Genomic DNA, 17,631 nt, shown 5'->3' on the forward strand with positions numbered 1-17,631 from the left:
TCCTGCCCTGTCTTCTGGCGGGGAGCCGCAGAGCCAGGAAGGGGGTGAGGGGCATCTATCCACACTGCCCAGCCTCCCGGGCTGAGCCTCTGCAGTCTCTACTTAGAGATTTATGGCTGCTGGGGAGCTTGGAAAAGTTACAGAAGTAAAGCTTGGTGCAGTACGGGAAGAAGCTGCTGGAAGCCACTGCAGGGGGCCGACTTCTGCTCAGCCCTGGCCTTCCCCAGAAAGAGACAGCGGTCAGAGGGTGCACCGTGGGCCAGGATCCTCAGCTTCACAGAGCTGAGCTCCCACTTCCTCTACGCCACTGCCCACCTCTTCCAGAAACCTCCCACTCCAGAAATGCCTAACAATTTCTGTGTCAGAAGTACAGCCCCTGGGGAGGGGCATTCCCCTGGCTGATTCTTGTAACTGTGGCTTGTGTTCTTATTTTCATTGGGGGCTGACATTTCGGAGCTTGGGCTGCCCAGGCTTTTGCATGCCTCCCTGGAGGGCCGAATAACTCCCACAATGCAGACCACCCTCCATTGAGTGCTTTCACAAACAGGCATTGATTCTCTCACAGCTTAGAAGGCCAGAAGTCCAAATTCAGGCCACCAGTTACAGGGGTGGGTTCTGGGAAAGGGCCTTTGCTATTCATCTTTCCCTGGATCTAGGAGGATCTCAGCATAGGGACCCAGAGTCCACTCCCTGCTCTTTCTGGATAATTGTAGGTCCCCTTTGATCTCTGCTGGCTTGTTTAATCTCTTTAATTTCTCAAAAGAGATACTTGTACAGGATATTTGTACGACCTGATCCTGTAGAGCAGTGGTTCTCAACCTTCCTCATGCTGCAACCCTTTCAAACAGTTCCTCATGTTGTGGTGACACCCCCCCCCCCAACCATAAAATTATTTTCGTTGCTACTTCATGAGTGTAAGTTTGCTACTGTTATGAATCGGGCAACCCCTGTGAAAGGGTGGGTCGACCCCCCAAAGGGGTTGCACCCACAGGTTGAGAAGGTTCCTGCTGTACAGGTTCCTGCTGTAGAGGACCATAATTACCTCTAATATTGCCTCATTAGCATCAAAGAAGTTAGATAGAACTGAAAGCCTAACCCACCGCTATCTTCATGGAAGCAGCAATCAAGAGATCAAATACAGTGCATTTAGTAGATCTGCAGCACAAGGTCTCTTTAAAGTGATGAAGAGTAAGGATGTTCTGATGAGGACCAAGATGTGCCTGACCCAAGCCATGGTATTTCCAAATTGCCTCATATGTGGGGGGAAATGCCAGCCCCCCACAACTAATCACGGGTTCAGTAAGCACGATTATATGGTTAAGATGTATAAAGATTACTATAAAGTCAGAGAGCATGAGAGAGATAGGAGAGTGAGTAAAATAAAGAAGTCTGACACATTTCATGGTAGCATGCTCACCTCCTGGATGGCCATGATCTTACCAGTGGGCCGAGATGAGGTGGGGCGGGGTAGGCCAGAGACCTGGCAGGAGCCCAACATTATTGCTAACCAATGTTTATATCTACTTAGGGAGCGTGATTACAGGTAACCACACATGTCACAGGAAGGGGCAGTACAATAGACAGACACATCATAGGAAGGGAATGTACGATAGGCATAAGCGTGACAGGAAGGGGATGAGTTAGGGGTGTGCACATAGCAAGGGGAGGGACTAGAGGTGTACATGTGACAAGAGGGGTGGACCCTAGACTCATGATGGCAGCCTAACCTTGGTCACCCTTGAGTGGGCTTGACTCCCTGGGGTCTCCTTCAGGGGAACAATTTACTACTCTCCTCATCAGAAGGGAAGGGCCCTACTTGTGGGACTAAACAGTGGTGACTGCTTTCTCTGGATGGCTGATAACCCTTAGGGAGAATAACCCCTGACCTACTTTTGTTGACCTCCAAGTGGATAGTCATTTGCCACGTGTAGCAAGCAGCTAAGTTTGGGATATATTTGGGGGTGACAACTCGGGAGAAATCCTTCTGTTTCCCACACTCACATGCTTGTGAAAGTTGGACATTGAACAAAGAAGATGGAAGAATCGATGCATTTGAAGTGTGGTGCTGGAGAAGAAAGTGCAGAGTGGGGGCACTTACTCTGGACGAGTTGTCAGGAGAGACCACTCCCTGGAGAAGGACATCGTGCTAGATAAAATAGAGGGGCAGCAGAAAAGAAAAATGCCCTCAACAAGATGCCCTCAATCTGTTCCAGCTTATCGCAAGCCTAGACATGACAGACCAAAAACACTGCCCGGCCCTGCACCCTCCTCACAATTGTTACACTTGAGCCCGCTGTTGCAGCCATTGTGTCCGTCCATCTCATGGAGGGTCTTTCTCTGCCCTCCTACCTTACCAAGCATGCTATCCTTTTCCAGAGACATGTCTCTCCCGATTCTCACTTCTCAGGAGCATTATGGCTGTACTTCTTCTAAGGCGCATTTATTTGTTCTTTTGGCAGTCCATGGTCCTTTCAACATCCTTGGCCAGCACCACCATCCAAATGCATCACTTCTTCTCCAGTCTTCCTAGTCAGTGTCCAACTATCACCTACAGAGAGACAGGGGTAGAATGCAGCCAGTCTGCACTGGTTTGACGAAACCACTATCTAATTTTTGTTGAGTTTAGCAAACTGGTTGTTAAACTAGCACTTGTAATCAGGGTTCTCCGTCTCTCTTTTTAAATCATTTTATTAGGGGCTGGTACAACTCTTATCAGAATCCATACATACATCAATTGTGTAAAGCACATTTGTATATTCATTGCCCTCATCAGTCTCAAAACATTTACTCTCCACCTAAGCCCCTGGCACCAGCTCCTAATTTCCCCCCTCTCCCTGCTCCCCCTCCCTCGTGAACCCTTGATAATTTATATTATTATTTTGTCACATCTTTCCCTGTCTGACATCTCCCTTCATCCACTTTTCTGTTGTCCATCCCCCAGGTAGGCGGTTATATGTAGATTCTTGTGATCAATTGCCCCTTTCCAACCCACCCTCCTTCCACCCTCCCAGTATCGCCACTCACACCACTGGTCCTGAAGGGATCATCCACCCTGGATTCCCTGTGTTTTCAGTTCCTATCTGTACCAGTGTATATCCTCTGGTCTAGCCAGATATGTGAGGTAGAATTGGGATCATGATGGGGGGGGGGGGCATTTAGGAACTAGAGGAAAGTTGTATGTTTCATCGTTGCTACATCGCACCCTGACTGGCTCGTCTCCTCCCCGAGACCCTTTTCTAAGGGGATCTCCAGTGGCCTACAAATGGGCTTTGGGTCTTCACTCAGCACTCCCCCCTCATTCACTATGATAAGATTTTTTTGTTCTGATGATGCCTGATACCTGATCCCTTGACACCTCGTGATTGCACAGGCTGGTTTGCTTCTTTCATGTGGGCCTTGTTGCTTCTGAATTAGATGACCACTTGTTTACCTTCAAGCCTTTAAGACCCCAGCAACTATATCTTTTGATAGCCGGGCACCATCAGCTTTCTTCACCACATTTGCTTATTCACCTGCTTTGTCTTCAGTGATTGTGTCGGGAAGGTGAGCATCATAAAATGCCAGTTTAATAGAACAAAGTATTCTTACATTGAGGGAGTACTTGCGTAGAGGCCCAATGTCCATCTGCTACCTTAATACTTAATCTATACATATATGCACATAGATCTATTTCTCCGTCCTCGTATATAAATATATTTACATGTGTACATGGCTGTATTTAGACCTCTATAAATGTCCTTTGCCTACTAGCTCTTTCCTGTATTTCCTTTTGTCCCACTATCATGCTCAGCCTTCATTTGGGTTTCAGTAATTCTTCTCGGTTACATTACCCTTGATCACCAACTTGGATCACTTGTTGTTCCCTTGTCCCTGGGTTTGTTAACACCACTTCCTTTCCCCCCACCTCCCATGTCCCATGTCCCCCCGGAACTGTCAGTCCTGTTGTTTTCTCCTCCAGATTGGTCATTCAGCCTATCTTATTTAGACAGACCTGTGGAGATAATAACATGCAAAAAACAAAACAGAGCAAAACCAAGCAACAAAAGAAAACAAAACAACAACAAAAAGCCCATGATAACAAAACAAAACACAACAACAAATAAAAGCTTGTAGTTAGTTGAAGGACTGTTTGTTGGCCTTTAGGAGTGTTTTCGGTCAAGTCTGATGGGGTGCCAAGCCCTGGCCCCAAAGTCTATTTTTGGTGTTTCCTGGGAACTTTGTTGCTCTGTTCCCCTTGCTGTTCTGTTGCATGCCCTTAGTATTTGCCTCGGTGTGGTGACATTAGATCGGGTGGAATTCCCACACTGTGTCTCCAGTGTTGTCCCCTGTAGGGCTATGAGTCAGTGAGGGATGTCGTGTCTCATAGTGGGGCCAGCCATATGGTGTTCTCTGTGAACTGGCTGCTCTGAGTAGGAATATCGTCCTCAAGGCTTGGTGGGCCAGGATGTGCTCCACTCTCTCTTCCTCCCCCTTCATTTGTACCCATGTGCTCTGATCAGACATGTCTCTCTCCTGGAGCTGCAGCTTCAGTGCTGTCCTCTGAAATAACTTCTTCTGGGGGGAGGGGCAGGTGTCCACGTAGTTGGGATTGGGGCCGGCACTCAGACCTCTCCCCTGGTTCCCTACTGCATGCTGGCATGTTGCATTCACATCTTGGAGCACCGGACTGAAGTCTGGTCCCTCTTTTCCTGTGGAGATATAAACAATACCCTCCCCTTGGGTGGGTTAGTGCCCTGTTCCCCTGCTACCCATTTCTTTCTTTTTTTTACCACCCTCCCCTCCTTTAGTTGGCTACCATATGTATCCCTGTATTTGGTCTGGCTCTGCCATACTACCTGGTCCTCACCCCAGGAATGTTTGTATACAGTAGCTTTTTCCCCATGTCCCTTTTGCATTTTTTTAAAGCTTACCTCAGCGGACTTGTGTTGTACTTGTCCTTTTGTGCTTGACTTACTTCATTTAACATGATTCCCTCCAGTTCTTCCCATGCAGCAATGTGTTTCATACATTCATCACTGCTTTTTAGTGATGCGTAGTACTCCATTGTATGTATATACCACAGTTTTTTAATCCACTCGTCAGTTGATGGAAATTTAGGTTGTTTCCAACTCCTTGCAGTTGTGAACTGTACCACGATGAACATTGGAGCACAGATGTCTGTCCTTGGTTTGTTTCTTGCCTCTTCTGGGTATATGCCCAGTAGGGGGATTGCTGGATTGTATGGTTAGCTTGATTTCCATCTGTTTTAGCTATCGCCAGATCGATTGCCATAGTGGCTGTGCATACCTACAGGTCCACTGCTGATGAGAGTTCCTGTCTCCCCACAGCCCCTATAACACATGTTGCTTTTTGATTTTTTGAATTGGCCTACCTTTTAGGGTGTTAGGTGGTACCTCATTGTTGTTTTAATTAGAATTTCTCTTATGGCTAAAGATCAGGAACATTTTCTCATATGTTTATTGGCCATTTCTCATGTTTCTGCCCCTGTGAAACTTCTGTTCAGGTCCTTTGCCCACCTCCTCAGTGGGCAATTAGTTTCTTTTTGGAAGCTATCAGAGTATTGTAGATTTTAGTAATAAGGCCTTTGTCTGAAGTGACATTGCTAAAGATGTTTTCCCAGTCTGTGGAATCTCTTATTACTCTCTTGGTGAATTCTTTCGATGTACACAGGTGTTTTATCTTCAATATATCTCACTTGTCAATTTGTGCCTCCTCTGTGTTTGTGTCTTTTCCTATTTCTGATAGCCTATGTATTCCCTGTGTTTAGTTTGTATTGTCTTGAGGAACTTTCCATTCCTATCTTCTCGAGTGTCTTAAACAGGAATTGGTGTTGGATTTTGTCGAATGCTTTTTCTGCATCCATCAATATTATCATGTGGTTCTTATAGTTTTTCATGTCAATGTGGTGAATGATACTAGTGGGCTTTTAAATGTTGAGCCATCCCTACCTCCCTGGTATGAATCCCACTTGGTCATGGTAAATTGTTTTTTATACTTTTATATTCTATTGGTCAGTATTTTGTTGAGAATTTTTGCATCGATGTTCATTAGGGATATTGGTCTGTAGTTCTCGATTCTTGTGGGATCCTTGCCTGGTTTTGGTATCAGAGTTATACTAGCTTCATAGAAGGAGTTCAGGAGTTTGCTATCTTCTTCTATGGTCAGGAAGACTTTGTGTAGGATTGGTGCTAGTTCTTCCCCAAATGCTTGGTAGAATTCTCCAGTGTAGCCATCTGGTCCAGGGGACTTTTTGGTTGGTAATCCCTTGATAAACCTGTCTATTTCTTCTATTGTTATGGGTCTGTTGGGATTCTTGACATCCTTTGGGGGTAATCTAGGGAGGGATTGTTTTTCCAAGAACTTGCCAATGTCTTACAAGTTGTTGAATTCACTGGAGTACAATCCTTGGTAGTGTTGTGTGATTATCCTTTTGATTTCATTAGGGTCTATTGTAATGTCCCCTCTTTCATCCCTTATTCTTGCTATTGAAATTTGTTCCCTCCTTTCTTTGGTTAGGTTTGCCAGCAGTCTTTCAATTCTGTTTATCCTTTCAAAGAACCAATTTTTAGCAGCATTACTTTTTTGCATAGTTTTCTTATTTTCCCTCTCCTGAATCACAGCCTTGATTTTGATTATTTATTTTCTTTTGGTATTAGTAGGATTGTCCTCCTGACTCTGCTCTAGTTGCTGTAAATTTTGTGCCAACACATCAATCATGAGTCTCTCTTCCTTTCTCAGGTGTGCATGTATTGCTATGAAACTTGCTCTGATAACTGCCTTTGCTGTGTCCCATAAGTTTTGGTATGTCATGTTCTCATTCTTGTTAGTTTCTAGAAATTTCCTAATCTCATCTCTGATCTGTGCCAGTACGCACCCTGTTTACATTAGAGTTATTCGTCCTCCAATTTTTTGCACTTGTTTTCTTTGTCTTCCTTTTGTTGTTTTCCAGCCTTATGGCACAGTGGTCAGAGAGAGAGGTCTGTATGATATCAATGTGCTTAAATTTATGTAGATTTGCCTTATGCCCCAGCATGTAGTCTATCTTTGAATATGTGCCATGTAGACTAGAAAAGAATGTGAATTAGTTTCTATTTGGATGAAAAACTGTAAATATCTATCAGGTTAAATTGCCTAATTGTAGTGTCTAGATCTCTAGTCTCTTTTTTGAGTTTCTGTCCCTGTGATCTATCTTTTTCAGAGAGCAGTGTATTGAAGTCGCCCACTATAATTGTTGAGGCTGTGATTTCTTTTTTCTTTCTTTCTTAAAAAAAAAAAACATTTCGGAGTGTTTGGTTGATGTATTCAGCGGGTCTCTTATTCGGAGAATATATGTTTACAATGCTTAGTGGTTCGTTGTCTACAATTCTCTTGAGCATTATATAGTTTCCATCCTTATCTGTTGTTTTTTAAATCATTTTATTGGGGGCTCATACAATTCTTATCACAATCCATACATCCATTGTGTCAAGCACATATGTACATTTGTTGCCATCATCATTCTCAAAACATTTGCCTTCTACATGAGCCCTTAATATCGGCTGCTCATTTCCCCCCTCCCTATCCACTCCCCCTTCCCTCATGAACCCTTAATCATTCATAAATTATTATTATTTTGTCATATGTTACACTGTCTGACATCTCCCCCTGCCCTCCTCTCTGCTCTCCATCCCCCAAGGAGGAGGTTATACGTAGATTCCTGTAATCAGTTCCCCCTTTCTACCCCATATTCCCTTCACCCTCCAGGCATCACCACTCTCACCACTGGTCCTGAAGGAGTCATCTGTCCTGGATTCCCTCTGTTTCCAGTTGCTATCACCCTTATCTGTTTTTATGGTTTTCACTTTGAGGTCAATTTTATCTGAGATTAGGATCTCAACCCCTGCTTTTTTTGAATTGCTGTTTACTTGTTATACCTTTCTCCAGCCTTTGATTCTCAGTCTATTATTATCTCCATCTGTGGACTCTGTGATGTCATCTTATACCATTTGTGTTGGGTGCTTTCCTACCTTCCTTTCTTTTTAGTATGTTTTGCATGTGTGCATCATTCATGACTTCTTTCCATCCTTAAGCCAATGCTATCTTGGGGTCTGTTTTCTCTTTGTTGTCATCTGGGTGAGGTTGTTCAATTTGGCCATCTCTTGGTGAGTGTTGTTCTTCTGCCCATACTGGGTCAGCAAGGATCTTTTGTATGGCTGGGTTTCTTCTAACATATTCTTTGACTTAATCCTTGTCTGGAAAGTCTCTTACTTCTCCATCTATCTTGATCGATAATTTGGTTGGGTAGAGTATTCTTGGGTTTACATTATTTTCCTTCAATTTTTGGAATATGTTACTCCACTTTCTCCTCTTCTTAATAGTTTCTGCTGATAGGTCTGAGCATATTCTTATTTGGGAACCTTTATATGTGATTGCTTGTTTTTCCCTAGATGCTCTCATGATTTTTTCCTCTTCCTCAAAGTTGGATAGTTTAACTGTTATGTGGCTTGATGACTTCTTTTTGGAATTCGGTCTAAATGGTGTTCTTTCAGCCTCCTGAATGGTTGCCTGGTTTTCATTCATTAAGCTGGGGTAGTTTTCCTCCAAGATTTCTCTCACTACTGTTGCAGATGACCTCTTTGCTGTGTGTTCTTCTGGTAATCCAATTATTCTGATGTTGTTCTGTTAGATAGTTTAGCTTAGGGACTGGGGCATCCATTACGTGTGCTCAGAGATCCAAGCTACTGGCCCATGAAGGAGTGGTATTCTGGGCATGCTCAGAGGTTCCGTTTTCCAGCCAGGAAGGGAGGTACACCTGGGTGAGCGCTGCACCTGGATTGGCCGTCCTAGACCAGGTAAATTCAACTCAGCCAATTCAGTCAATCAGGGTCTTCTGCCACACCTCCTGCAGAATAATTGAAAAGACAGGAGCCTGGAGCCAACTGCGTGACTTTCTGAGCAGCTTCTAGGGAGGCTGCACGGGGTGATGGGCCCTGCAGATGCCTGTGTAAACTTGAAACTTCTTCTAACTCTCATAAAACTCACTTGGATCACAAACCAGACTTCAGCGTGATTTCTTTCTCACATGGAGCCAAGGACCGAGGTATATCTCTCCCCTGAGATATCTAACAGTTCCTCTTCATAGCATCAGACACAGCTCTTAGGTTTTTTTCAGCTTCTCTGATGATCTTATTAGATCTTTGTTTGCGTTTGTTAAATTCTACTTGGCTGTCCTCCAAGTTACTGGTGTGGTTCTCTGCTTCCTCCAGTCGATTCTCGGGGTCCGTATATCTGCTACTGGTTTTGTTATCTCCTCCCTAAACTCTTGTATTTCCCTTTTGTGTATGGACTTTTTCTCCCCTATCATTTCATCTTTTTTTCTGTATTGTTTCCCTCATATTCTGTATGACGCCAAGCAGCATTCTGAAAATTTCTTTCTGTGGCAGATCAATGTCTGCTTCTTCTATGCATATCGTTAGGTTCAAGACATCTTCTGCCATTGCCTTTTGTTTATCCTGTTTTTTGTTTTTTTTTTTCATTGAGGTCGTTGGGGCTGATTGCTGTTTGCATTGTGTTGTTTTAGAGGAGCCAGGTGCCATTTTCCAGGGGGTCAAAGAGCACTGTCTCTCTATGGGAGACTCTTAGGAATGCTTCTTCGAACTGCCTACAGCTAATGTCACTATGGAATTAGCCTACCACTGTATCCTTCAGTGACTTTTCTCTCAGAGGAGTGCTGCAGAAGGCTGATGGGTTGCCTGCTTTGGTGCAGAACACCTTGAATGGTGAGCAGAATTGCCCTGGTCACGTAGATCACTGCGGAGGTTGGGCAGAGGTTTCTGCAGCAGCTTGGAAAGTTGGCGAGTGTTGACTGAGCTGCCTTATGCTGTGTGAGGCTCTTAGGTAGGTGGGACGAGTTTCCTGAGTAACATGGGACAACAAAGGACAAATAGGAGCTCCCCCAGCCACACAGGCAGGAATTTCCCAAAGAATTTGGGTGGATTATCTCCTGGTGGAGATCAGGTCGGGCTTTACCAAGCCTTGGGCTACGCTGCACAGGGTGGAGCTCACCTAACTGGGTGGGGGGCAGGTGTAAATGCCCTAAGCTAAGGGGAGTAGTCTGGAGGTCGTCAGTGGTGTGTGAAAGAACAGGGAAGAGACAAAGAGGAGAAAAAAATATAAAAACTAAGCCTGCTGAGACTGTGGCAGGATAGAAGAGAGGGAAACAAAAGTAACAACATAGCTGAGCCCCATCCCTGACCCTGGGGCTGCAAGGGTTTGATCCCTGCACCGAGGCAGGGGCAAACTGTAACTGTGTTGAGTTTAAGCCCCTGTGCTGGCTCCAAAAGGTCCTGGCTTAGGCAGAGACAGTGGCTGGGCTAGGGTCAAGCCTCCACTGAGGTAAGCCAAAAGGCCCCAGCCCCTCCAAACCTTGTGGGTCTGTGCCTACTTATCTTTATGATGCTCCTCCTGCGATCCAGCAGTGTTGAATTTCCCTCTTAGTAACTCTCCTGGGCTGATTTCTGAGGAGCCCCTCTGGGATGTATTACTCAGTCGCCATCCTAGAGGTAACTTTCAACAGCCACATTCTTGAGCACTCTGGGCCTGTGCTCGACATGGAGACCTGAGCTGTCTCAACGCAGCATCTCCATACTGGATACCTGAGCCCATTCTTTCTGGATCCAGTTCACCTGATTCCATTTTGCTAAGTATTTTTCTTGCACACTGCACAAAGACTTCTACATTCTCCCCTGTGAGTGCACTTGTTTCCAAAAACAGCTCCTTTTCTTGAGTTAATCTGGAGGCTTCTAAGAAGGTAACGTTCACAATCTGCACGGAGATCCTTCTTGTTTCCATACAGGAGGATCACAATGTTTTTTGTGGCTAGCATTCTGGCATCTGTTAACCAATGAGTAAGCACATTAGGTTTCTCAGCTGGTAATGCCAGGAGGGCCCCGACTGCACCTCTGTAATAACTTCGTGCCACAAACCGGAATCCCTCTTGTCCTGCTGTGTCCCATATCTGTAACTTTACATATTTACCACCAACATTTATTATCTTTGAACCAAATTCCACTCCTATTGTATGATTTGAGTCATCTTTGAATTTTTTTTTCCAATAAACTGAGGTAGTAAGCAAGACTTGCCAGTTCCTGCATTTCCAATAACTAAGAATTTAAATTAAAAAATTGTAGGTCTCAACCATGGCCGTCCACGACATCTTGGCACAGCACCGCCACCTCCCAGGTCACCGGCTGCAGTGTGGGCTGGCAGAGGGCAGGCAGGGCTGGGGTCTTCCCTTAATTAATGTTTTAAACTCTTTCTTGTAACATAATTAGTTTTAGATACCTCTTCTATTGTTCTTATTTAAGTATTAACTGTGAAATAATAAACCACCTTTCAGTATATCTTTTTTTAATACTTAAAATGTCATTAGGGTAGCAAATTGGTTGTTAAATTATTTGAGTCCCACCATTGCATAGAGGTGATGGAACATCCCATGGCTGGGCTCAGGCACACCCTTGGTCCTCAGAGCGGTAGCCTTGATCTTCACACTTTAAGAAGGTTTTGTGCAGTTGATTCACTGGGTACAATACAATACAATGCACTGCTTGACCTCGTGATTGCTGCTTCCATGAGCACTGACTGGATCCAAGCAAAAGAGAATCTCTAAAGGTGAAACTGAGGTACAGGGAGACAGACAGACATAACCGACAGGACAAGGGAGAACAGAAACAGAAATAGCTTTATTAGGGGGAGCTCCTGGAGGAGGTTCCGTGACCTAGGCAAACAGGTCAGGGAAGTGTGCCCAGCAGCTGGGGCGCAGTTTTTAAAGGGGTGGTGAGGAATGTGTGGCAATTATGGAAATTAGCATATGGGGTCTGGACACTACTCGCAGCTGCCTTTGAGCCCACAGCATCTGGTTTCATGGGTTATCATATCTGGTGGTTATCTTCTCTGGCGCCCTCTGCTGCTGACCAGGACATGCAGGGAAGCATGTGCAGGGCCCTGACCTGCTTCAGCTTAGTCCAGAGTTCTTGACAACTTCAATTTTTTTCCTCTGTTTGTCATGATGTTATCTATTGGTCCAGGTGTAAGAATTTTTGTTTTCTTCACACTGAGTTGCAATCCATATCAAAGCCTTCAATCCTGAACTTCATCAGCCTCCTCACTTTCAGCCAGCAAATTTGTGTCACCTCTGTATGTTCCCTGCCGCCATGGTGGAGGTGAACACCCCAAAACTTTTGTCTGCCTCTTACTGTCTTCCCTTCAATGACATGACCATCCCTTAGGAACCATCCAGATGTGGGGCTACAGCCCTGGAGATAGTGAATTGTATGTTGGGCTGCTAACCACAAGGTCAGAAGTTCAAAACTACCAGGGCTCCGTGGGAGGAGGAGGCTCTTTACTCCCATATAGAATCTCAGACATCCAGAGGGGCAGTTCTCCCTTTTCCTGTTGGGTTGGTCAGAGTAAGAATTGGGCAGTGAGTTTGTTTGGGAGTTTGAGAATATGTGGAGAAATTCTGAGCTCCAACCAGACTTTCATTGTCGGTATATTTGCATTTAAAAAGGCATGCAGATCCACTCAGAACTGAGAAGAGAACAAGGAAGCTCTTCAGGGAGTGGGGCTGGGAAAAACTGCCTTAAAAAAAAAAAAAGACTTACACACATGGTTTGCTTTGGAATTCATCAGGGCAGGACAAGTCATGATTTTGACTTTTAGTTATTTATTGTGAATTCGATGAAGGTTTACGGAGCAGGTATCAGTTGTGTGGGGAGAAAGCTGTATAAACCTGTTGCTTAGAGTCCCCTTAAAGGATCCTTCCACTTTCTTCCTCCTAACCCTCTGAACTTTGTCTCTGGATCAATGCTGCCCTTTTGGTCTTAAATGGTTACTTTATCACAGGAGTGGGTTCCATTCCAAACCTGAAGGGTGACTCAGGGCCTTAGTCTTGGGGTCCCAACTGTCTCTTTCCATCCAGTAAGTCTTATGATTTTGATTTTTGTTTCACATTGTCCTGCTCGCCTGCCTGGCCCACTCAGGTGCTGACACCCACCCTCCCACCCGCCCCAACTCTTTTTTTTTTTTTGTTATAAATACACGTGTTTGGTGAGCAAGGGGTGACAAGGCAGAGAAGGCGCTGGACACAGCTGGTCGAGGCTGGACGCCACAAAGAGAGCAGACAGACAGTCCGCCCAGCAGGGCAGGCCGGGCAGCATTCTGAGGCCAGTAACACCTGGTCGGTGGGTGAGAGCCCTCAGAGGGTCCTGTGTGGGGCTGGGGGGGTCCCGGCACCCTGAGGCTCCCTGGTCTGAGGTTTTGGGTGGCGGCAGGAGCAGCAGCTCCGGGCTCAGCTCACATCATTCAGGGCCTCGCGGGCAAACTCGGGCAGCACGAAGGCTGGGCGGTGCACGTCCGCGTTGTAGTACTTCAGCTGCCGCTGCTCCACCTGCGCCTGCGTCAGCGGCTGCACTGGCGCCCGGAGGTCGGTGCTGGGGTTCTTGCTGCACAGCATGAAGCCGATCTGGCCGCCGGGGTAGGTGGGGAAGGTGCAGTAGGCGTACGCCACCACGGGGAAGAGGGACTTACAGAACTGCCGCATCTCCTTGATCAAGTCCAGGTGCAGCCACTGGCACTCGCCTTGGCAACAGAGAATGCCGTCCTCCTTGAGCGCCGTCTTCATGAGCTGGTGGTAGGACTCCTGAAGAGGCTCTCTGCAGGGCCCATGGGGTCTGAGGAGTCCGTGATGATGACGTCAAAGGCATCCTGGTTCTGCTTCCTGAACTCGAAACCGTCGCCGACGTGGAGGGTCAGTTTCGGGCTGGAGTAGCCCACAGCCATGCCCGGTAGGAACTTCTTAGAGACCTGGATGACATCCTCGTCAATCTCACACTGGACCACGGCCTCCACGGAGGGGTGCTTCACGACTTCCCGCAGGACGCCTCCATCCCCACCCCCGATGATCAGCACCTTGCGTGGGTTGGGGTGGCTGCAGAGGGGCAGGTTGGCGATCATCTCCTGGTAGGAGAACTCGTCCCTCTCCGTGCACTGGATGACGCCGTCCAGCACCAGCACGTTGTCGTAGGTCTTACTGCGGAAGACAAGGATGTCCTGGTACCGCGAGCGCTGATGGTGCAGCAGCTGCTCCACCTGCAGCGACAGGGCCTGGCCCGGCCACAGGCTGCAGGTCTCGCGGAACCAGCCCTCGCGGATAGCAGCAGGGCCGGGGGCGGCGGGGCTGGCCGGGCTGGACTCCATGGCGGGCGGGCAGCGCGGGGCGCGGGCCCGGGACTGGAGGCCGCGCGGAGCCGCAGCACAACGGGACGTGCTCCGCCCGCCGCCCCGCCCCGCACCGCCCCAACTCTTATCCAATTAGTTGAAGCCAGGCACCATCTATTTCTCTTGGTCTCAAGGTTGTGGAGACTGATGTTCAGGTGGTCCATTAGTCCAATGGACCAATTGTTACCATGTATCTTTGATCCCCATCACTCTTCTTTCCTCCAATCAGGGAGAGATGAATAGTTTCGCTGGGTAGCCAAGAGAGACAGGGGGTAGTCCCTCCATGCCTGCACAGCCCCCCCTGCCCCCACTTACAGGAGGTGGGAGGGGGGATCAGGCAAGCATTAGCCACCCGTGAAGACTTTAATTGGGCATGCTCCAATTCAGGCCCCGCCCCAGCCAGGTGGGCGTTACACCTGGGTGGCCCAGACTAGGTCCAGGCTCATGACCCCACCCAGGTGGGCTTAATTCAGGCAATGGGGACAACTAATACCTTCTACCATGCCTCTTCAGCTGGAGTTTGAGAATACCGTGCTAGCTAGCGGGAGGGCCAGTCTCTTAGCAGCCCCTACCCCACCCCCGGCCCCTCCTGGTCAGTGGCAGGTCGGAAAGGATTCTCTCCTCTCTTTTATGGTGCTCCTGTGTGCCCACTCAGCTGTGCCGCTCACTCTGGCCTCAGGTGACCACGTGTGGACACCCAGCCCCCCCAAAGTTTCCCAAGTTCTGTTGTGAGCCCCAGAGTGACTTCTGGGCGGTCTGGCATGCTTCCCTGAAACTGCAGCGTGTATTCTTTTGAGACTTTAAAACCTGAAACTTCTCCCTTCCGTTATAAAAACCCACTTGGATTACAAACCAGGCTTCATTGTGAATTCTTTCCCTTGCAAAACCAAGAATCAAGGTGGTACACACCTGAGAAACCTAGCTCTTCTTTCTTGGGGGGCACGGAGTTCTCTCTCTTTCTGAGCCAAAGATGGCTCACTATATATCCAGTGTAATGGTAAAACTAGCAAATCCCCACATGTAGTATGAGGTTGGGGGACCAGCCCCCCACCGCTAGTCGTGGGTTCAGGAAGCACAATTGTACAGTTGAGATATTAAAGTCATTGAGAGCATGAGCTAGAAGAGGTATTGGGGTCAGACACAGTTCATGGTAGCATGTTCACCTCAGCCGTGCTTGATGGTCCCACGTGGAGGGGTGGGGGTGGGGGGGAGGAGGACAAGGGGAAAGGGAACCAGGGAGAGGGAACTGAGGAGAGAGGAGCCTAGCAAGTGAGAGATCTCTATTGCTAACCCAGGCCTATATCCCTTTTGGAGGCTTGCAAGCCCACTGATTACAGGTAAAGACATACGTCACAGGAAGGGGTTGTGCTATAGGTAATTCAGAGGGGGTGATCTAGGGGTATCCACGTAATAGGAAGAGGAGGGATTGGGGGTATACATGTGGCAAGATGGGCGGATCCTAGATACAGGATGGCAGCCTAACTTTGGATGTCACAGAGCCAGTTTGGCCCGTTCCCTGGCTCAACTGATAGAGACCATTATCAGTAGGGTGTAAACCCCACCTACAGGAACCAAGCTGATGGTGCAAGCTTCAGAGAGAGATAATTCATTGCAGCAGGGAGCAGGCCCACCCCTGTGGTGGAGTGAGACAGCATTCTGGCAGTAATTGCCTTCAGGGAGGATGTCTGTAAGCATATGACCTCCCCACACACCCACATATCAGTCCCAGATGACCTGTAGGCACTTTGTCACCCAGTCCTTTGGTGGCTATTACCAATATTCTGAGTAGAAGAGCCATACCGAATCCATTGTACTCCCCTGCAGTCCAGTGGGGGGCTTTTCTAGCTATTGTCCCTTTCCTACGTCAACAATGAACTCTCACCCCTCCACAAGCCTATACTTCTGCAATTACAATAGGGACCATGATAAATGGAGAAAAAGTTAAAGTTGTCCAAGATTTTGTGTTCCTTGGCTCTACAGTCAACCCTCCTGGAAGCAGCAGTCAAGAGATCAAAAGACGTGTTGCCTTAGGCAAATCTGCAGCACAAGACCTCTTAGAGCTTTGAAAAGCAAGGATGTTACTTTAAGGACTTTGACCCAAATCATGGTATTTTAAATTGACCCATATGCATATAAAGGTTGCACATTAAATAAGGAAGATGGATTTGATCTACGCATTTGAATTGTGCTGCGGTAGAAGAATATTGAAAGTCCCCTGTTGTGTGAGTCTGGGCACTTTAGAGAAATCCACAGAAACTCATGTGTAAGAGAGAGTTTTAAATAAAGTTTAAGTGCGCATCAAGAAAACATCCCAACCCAGTGCTGCCCAAGCCCACAAGTCCAACATTAACCCATATGTCCACCACCAATCCACAAAGTCCTCCTCCATCTCACAAAACAGACGCAATGATGCTGACTGCAGGAGGAAAGCTGAGTCAGTGAATGTGTAAGCATCTCAGCACTGGCAGGGTGTCCACATGGCTGCCCCAGCACCCAGGACTGCATTGGGGTAGGTCCATGTGGCTTCTCCTTGGGGATGTCTTGCAGGAAGTGAGCCTTGCCTAGTCCGACCATCAGAAAGCAAGAGACCTGAGGCGAGGCTCACGGAGCATTTATCCCTCCGCCCTTCAATTAACCGCACATGTGTTTATCGGTCAGGTTGGCACAATAAACTACCTCACATGGACTGATGAAAGGACAAGCAAATCTAGGAAGAAGTATGGCCAGAGTGCTCCTTAGAGGGAAGGATGGCGAGACTTCATCTTATATACTTTGGACATGTTGTCAGGAGAGACCAGTCCCTGGAGACGGACATCCTGCTTGGTAAAGTAGAGGGGCAGCAAAGGAGAGGAAGGGCCTCAAGGAGATGGATTGACACCGTGGCTGCCACAATATGGGCTCAGGTGTGGAAAAGAATGTGAGGATGGAGCAGGACCATGCGGTTCGTTGTTCTGTTGTGCATAATGTCACTGTGGATCAGAACGTACTGGATGGCACCTGTCAGAGGACACCAGCCTCTAACAATCAAAGGGTCCATAGGTGCAATTATACGGCGATAATATATAAAGGTTCTAGCAAAGTCATGGAAGATAGGAGAGAGAGTAAAATAAAGAAGTCAGACACATTTTAGGGTAGCATGCTCACCTCAGCCCCTCTTGATGGTTGATGTGGAGGTGGGAGGAGAGGAGGCGAGAAAGCGTCTTTTACTATCTTGGGATATTTATAGGTAGCCATAAGACACGCATCTTCAGTAGTTGCATACATCACAAGGTGGGTGGTAAGCACAGTAAGGTCCCTGAGCTCGCAGGTGAGGAAACGTAATACCTGCAATGGGGGAAGGTTTGAGGAGGGGATGGGTGCCGCAACAGGAGGAGA

At 47.2% G+C, this 17,631-nt stretch overlaps 2 pseudogenes; both read right to left on the minus strand.

Moving 5' to 3' along the window:
- Positions 1-10,548: 10,548 nt before the first annotated feature.
- On the minus strand, positions 10,549-11,194 carry LOC142429441 (ras-related protein Rab-4A pseudogene; annotated as a pseudogene).
- Positions 11,195-13,219: 2,025 nt separating this feature from the next.
- On the minus strand, positions 13,220-14,235 carry LOC142428987 (spermidine synthase pseudogene; annotated as a pseudogene).
- Positions 14,236-17,631: the final 3,396 nt, after the last annotated feature.

Source organism: Tenrec ecaudatus, chromosome 16, assembly GCF_050624435.1.
Source record: "Tenrec ecaudatus isolate mTenEca1 chromosome 16, mTenEca1.hap1, whole genome shotgun sequence".
Classification (NCBI taxonomy): domain Eukaryota; kingdom Metazoa; phylum Chordata; class Mammalia; order Afrosoricida; family Tenrecidae; genus Tenrec; species Tenrec ecaudatus.